General features: G+C 45.3%; 1 pseudogene; it reads left to right on the top strand.

The window, feature by feature from the left end:
• Positions 1 to 295: 295 nt before the first annotated feature.
• Positions 296 to 6000, top strand: part of LOC134734843 (uncharacterized) — a 68647-nt pseudogene continuing 62942 nt past the window's right edge.

Below are 6000 nucleotides of genomic sequence, written 5' to 3'. Positions count from 1 at the left end.
AGCTCCACCTTTTGTATGGTTATGTCCTGGGTCTCAATGGATTGCAGGTGACACTTAACTAGTTTTTCACCAAAAATCACAGGCTGCAAAATTCTCATCTTGTAATTTATTTTTAGATTATATCCCCTCCCAATGATACCATAACTGTCCCATATTTTAAGGCTCTGTCACTTGAAACCCCACTCCTGGTACCAATTTCTATTCTAATTGCAGGCTTTCTGGTCATATACTAAAAAGGATTAAAGTTTAAAATTTAAATATTTAACATTTAAACACACACACACAAAGAGAGAGAATGCACAAGAAACAAGAACAGCCAGGCTCAAGGAAATTAGAGCTGAAAGTCAGAACATAAACCAGGCATCTTCTCTTTCTCTGTCTCTTTCTCAGAGGTAGTGACATATTCTCTCAGTTCTTCATCAATTTGTGTCTGTTCCATTCTTTTCTCTTTTCAGGTCTTTCAGGAAGACAGTGGCCCTTTCAGCAACTTACATATGGGCCCAATGGCTATCACAGCCCCTGAGTTTGTAAGACCTTCCAATACCAATGTCCATCGGTTACTGGCAGTAGTCAGTGGCTTGGTTGGTTGAAACCCTCCAAAAACAAAATCTGATTGACATAACTCATTTGTTTGAGCCACATGTGATGGTTAATATTGAGTGTCAACTTGATTGGATTGAAGAATACAAAGTATTGGTCCTGGGTGTATCTGTGAGGGTGTTGCCAAAAGAGATTAACATTTGAGTCACTGGGCTGGGGAAGGCAGATCCACCTTTAATCTGGTGAGCACAATCTAATCATCTGCCAGTGAATATAAAGCAGGCAGAAAACCATGAAAAGGAGAGACTGGCCTAGGCTCCCAGCCTACGTCTTTCTCCCATGCTGGATACCTCCTGCCCTCAAACATCAGACTCCAAGTTCTTTGGTTTTGGGACTCAGACTGGCTCTCCTTGCTCCTCAGCTTACAGACAGCCTATTGTGGGACCTCGTGATCATGTAAGTTAATACTTAATAAACTGCACACACACATATATACATATCATATGTATCATATATATCCTATTAGTTTATACTTATATATAAACTAATTTTATATATATCCTATTAGTTCTGTCCCTGTAAGAGAACCCTGACTAATAGAGATTTTGGTACTGGGAGTGGTTCTAGAGGAACAGAATATTAAGGATGGAGTTCTTTCATTGATTTTGGGGTTTCTGGAGTCAGCTGCTTAATATATTAGACCCAAAAATGCTAAGGACTCTACTTCTAATAGTACGGAAAACACTGATAGTCCTTGGCATGAACTATTTAGACAGTTATGCAAAATGAATGCATTTGACACTCCTGATTCACTGCTCATGAGAGGCTAGTTTAGTAACTCTATACATAATACCTTTGACCATATGTGGAGAACCAAGGAACATAATGAAGCTGGTTGGTTGCTTCTAAGTTCAGTGGGCAAAGTGATAAAAGAAAGTGATGAACTCAGGGATTCTGTCGCCTGGATTCAGAAGCAGATACTGAGCCTCAAATCTGCCAAGATTGCCCTTAGTGAGAGTCTTATATCCTATAGAGAAAGAGCTGAAATTGTGGAAAAACAGACACAAACTCTTATCATGCGAGTGGCTGACCTGCAACAAAAAGTGCATGCACAGCCTCACCAGGTGTCTACTGTTAAAGTGAGGGCATTGATTGGAAAAGAATGGGACCCTGCAACTTGGAATGGGGATGTGTGGGAGGACCCTGATGAAGCTGGGGACACTGAGTTTGTAAACTCTGATGAAACTTTTTTGCCAAAAGGAACAGCTTCCCCATCCCCAGTAGTGGCAACATCCCCTCTCCCTGACCCATGCTGCCATCAGCCTTTCCACCTCTGTCTGAGGAGACAAACCCTGTGCTGCCAGAGGCAACAGTGATGGCCTCCCCTGAGGCAGTTGCCAGGCAAGATAATGTTGATTCTCCTCAGGAGCCACCCCCAACACACCTGTTTCCTTCTAGACCCATAACTAAAGTCTCAGTGGGCCACTAGATGTGAAGTTGATAGTGTGACCTATGAGGAGGTGCACTACACTTGAAAAGAACTGCTTAAGTTCTCTAATCTCTATAAACAGAAATCCGGAGAACAGGCATGAGAATGGACATTAAGGGTGTGGGACAATGGTGGAAGGAACATAGAGTTGGATCAGGCTTCATTTATTGATTTGGGCCTAGTAAGTAGGGACTCTGCTTTTAATGCTGCAGCTCCGGGAGTTAAAAAAGGTTCTAATAGTTTATTTGCTTGGTTAGCTGAAATATGGATTAAATGATGGCCCAGTGTGAGTGAGCTGGAACTGCCTGATCTTTCTTGGTTTAATGTACAGGGAGGGATCCCAAGGCTTAGTAACACTGGGATGGTGGAGTGGATTAGCCACTTTAGTCCTACTCATCCCAGCTGGGAGGGTCCAGAAGATATACCCTTGACCAATGCCTTGTGAAATAGATTTGTGAGGGCAGCACCTGGATCTTTGAAGAGCCCTGTAATTGCCCTTCTCTGTATGTCAGATTGAATGGTGGGAACTGCAGTTACCCAGCTACAAAATGTAAATACAAGGGAATAATTGGATCCTGAGGTGGCAGGAGCCAAGTGGCAGCACTCAACCATAAAAGGCAAGGTGGGCGTAGCTACCATAATGGACAGCAGAGGCAAAGTGGCAATCAGAATAGTCTGACTCATGTAGAGCTCTAGCATTGGCTAATTAACAACTGTGTTCCTATAGGTGAAATTGATAGGAAGCCTACTGCATTCCTACTTAATTTATACAAGCAGAAAACTTCTAGGTCAAATGGATAAAAGAATAACATGAATTATAAAAACAGAATCTTGGCCTCTCAATCAATTTCCAGACTTTCCAGCCAGTTTACAGACCCAGAACCCCTTGAATGAAAGGGAGGCCAGGTCCCCTTGAGGACAATTTATACAGTGAATGTCTCTCCCATCCTTCCCCAAGGAGACCTCCAGCCTTTTACCAGAATAACTGTGCAATGGGGAAAGAGAAATTATCAGACATTTTGGGGACTACTGGACACTGGCTCTGAGTTGGTGTTGATTCCAGGGGACCAAAAATGTCATTGTGGTCCTCCTGTTAAAGTAGGGGCTTATGGAGGTCAGGTAATTAATGGAGTTTTAGCTCATGTCCAACTTACAGTGGGTCCAGTGGGTCCCCGGATTCATCCTGTGGTCATTTCCCCAGTGCCAGAATGCATAATTGGCATAGACATACTTAGCAGCTGGCAGAACCCCCACGTTGGCTCCCTGACTGGTAGGGTGAGGGCTAGTATGGTGAGAAAGATCAAATGGAATCCATTAAAGCTGCCTCTACCTAGAAAAATAGTAAATCAAAAACAATATCACATCCCTGGAGGGATTGCAGAGATCAGTGCCACCATCAAGGACGTGAAAGACACACAGGTGGTGATTCCCACTACATCCCTGTTCATCTCTCCCATTCAGCCTGTGCAGGAGACAGATGGATCTTGGAGAATGACAGTAGATTGTTGTAAGCTTAACCAAGTGATGACTCCAATTGCAGCTGCTGTACCAGATGTACACATCTCCTGGTACCTGGTATATAGCCATTGACTTGGCAAATGCCTTTTTCTCCATTCCTGCCCATAAGGCCCACCAGAAGCAATTTGCCTTCAGCTGGCAAGGCCAGCAATACACCTTTACTGGCCTACCTCAGGAATATGTCAACTCTCCAGCTTTGTGTCATAATCTTATTCGGAGAGACCTTGATTGCTTTTCGCTTCTGCAAGATATCACACTGGTCCATTACATTGATGACATTATGCTGATTGGATCCAGTGAGCAAGAAGTAGCAAACACACTGGACTTATTTGTGAGACATTTGCATGCCAGAGGATGGGATAAATCTGACTAAAATTCAGGGACCTTTTACCTCAGTAAAATTTCTAGGGGTCCAGTGGTGTGGGGCCTGTGGAGATATTCCTTCTAAGGTGAAAGGTAAGTTGCCGCATTCGGCCCCTCCTACAACCAGGAAAGAGGCACAACGCCTAGTGGGCCTATTTAGATTTTGGAGGCAACACATTCCTCATTTGGGTGTGTTACTCTAGCCCATTTATCAAGTGACCCAAAAGGCTGCCTGTTTTGAGTGGGGTCCAGAACAGGAGAAGGCTCTGCAACAGGTCCAGGCTGCTGTCCAAGCTGCTCTGCAACTTGGGCCATACGACCCAGCAGATCCAATGGTGCTTGAGGTGTCAGTGGCAGATAGGGATGCTGTTTGGAGCCTTTGACAGACCCCCATAGGTGAATCACTGCGGGGGCCTCTAGGATTTTGGAGCAAGGCCCTGCTATCTTCTGTAGATAACTACTCTCCTTTTGAGACAGCTCTTGACCTGTTACTGGGCTTTGGTGGAAACTGAACATTTGACTATGGGTCAAGTCACCATGCGACCTGAACTTCCTATCATGAACTGGGTGCTTTCTGACCCATCTAGCCATAAAGTGGGTCATGCACAGCAGCACTCCATCATCAAATGGAAGTGGTTTATACATGAATAGGTTTAAGCAGGTCCTGAAGGCATAAGTAGGTTACATGAGGAAGTGGCTCAAATGCCCATGGTCTCCACTCCTGCCACCCTGCCTTCTCTTCCCTAGCCTACACCAATGGCCTCATGGGGAGTTCCCTATGATCAGTGGACAGAGGAAGAGAACATTAGGGCCTGGTTCACAGATGGTTCTTCATGATATGCAGGCACCACCCAAAAGTGGACAGCTGCAGCAGTACAGCCCCTTTCTAGGACATCCCTGAAGCACAGCGGTGAAGGGAAATATTCCCAGTGGGCAGAACTTCAATCAGTGCACCTGGTTGTGCACATTGCAAGGAAGGAGAAATGGCCAGATGTGCGACTGTATACGAATTCACAGGTTGTAGCCAATGGTTTGGCTGGATGGTCAGGGACTTGGAAGAAGCATAATTGGAAAATTGGTGACAAAGAAATTTGGGGGAGAGATATGTGGATGGACCTCTTTGAGTGGTCAAAAACCGTGAAGATATTTGTATCCCATGTGAGTGCTCACGAATGGGTAACCTTAGCAGAGGAAGATTTTAATAATCAAGTGGATAGGATGACCCATTCTGTGGACACCACTCAGCCGCTTTCCCCAGCCACACCTGTCATTGCCCAATGGGCCCATGAACAAAGTGGCCATGGTGACAGGGATGGAGGTTACACACAGGCTGAGCAGCATGGACTTCCACTCACCAAGGCTGACCTGGCTACGGCCACTGCTGAGTGCCCAATTTGCCAGCAGCAAAGACCAACACTGAGCCCTCAATATGGCACCATTTCTTGGGGTGATCAGCCAGCTACCTTGTGGCAGGTTGATTATATTGGACCTCTTCCATCATGGAAAGGGCAGAGGTTTGTCCTCACTGGAAGAGACACTTACTCTGGATATGGGTTTGCCTATCCTGCACGCCATGTTTCTGCCAAGACTATCATCTGTGGACTCACGGAATGCCTTATCCACCATCATGGTATTCCACACAGCATTGCCTCTGACCAAGGCACTCACTTTATGGCTAAAGAAGTGCAGCAGTGGGCTCATGCTCATGGAATTCACTGTTCATACCATGTTCCCCATCATCCTGAAGCAGCTGGATTGATAGAATGGTGGAATGGCCTTTTGAAGTCACAATTACAATGCCAACTAGGTGACAATACTTTTCAGGGCTGGGGCAAAGTTCTCTAGAAGGCTGTGTCTGCTCTGAATCAGCATCCAATATGTGGTACTTCTTCTCCCATAGCCAGGATTCACAGGTCCAGAAATCAAGGGTTGGTAGTGGAAGTGGCACCACTCACCATCACCCCTAGTGATCCAGTAGTAAAATTTTTGCTTCCTGTTTCTGCAACGTTTAGTTCTGCTGGCCTAGAGCTCTTAGTTCCAGAGGGAGGAACGCTGCCACCAGGACTCACAACAATTCCATTAAACTGGAA

This window comes from Symphalangus syndactylus, chromosome 12, assembly GCF_028878055.3.
Source record: "Symphalangus syndactylus isolate Jambi chromosome 12, NHGRI_mSymSyn1-v2.1_pri, whole genome shotgun sequence".
Lineage (NCBI taxonomy): Eukaryota > Metazoa > Chordata > Mammalia > Primates > Hylobatidae > Symphalangus > Symphalangus syndactylus.
This window is presented reverse-complemented; position numbering and strand designations above follow the sequence as displayed.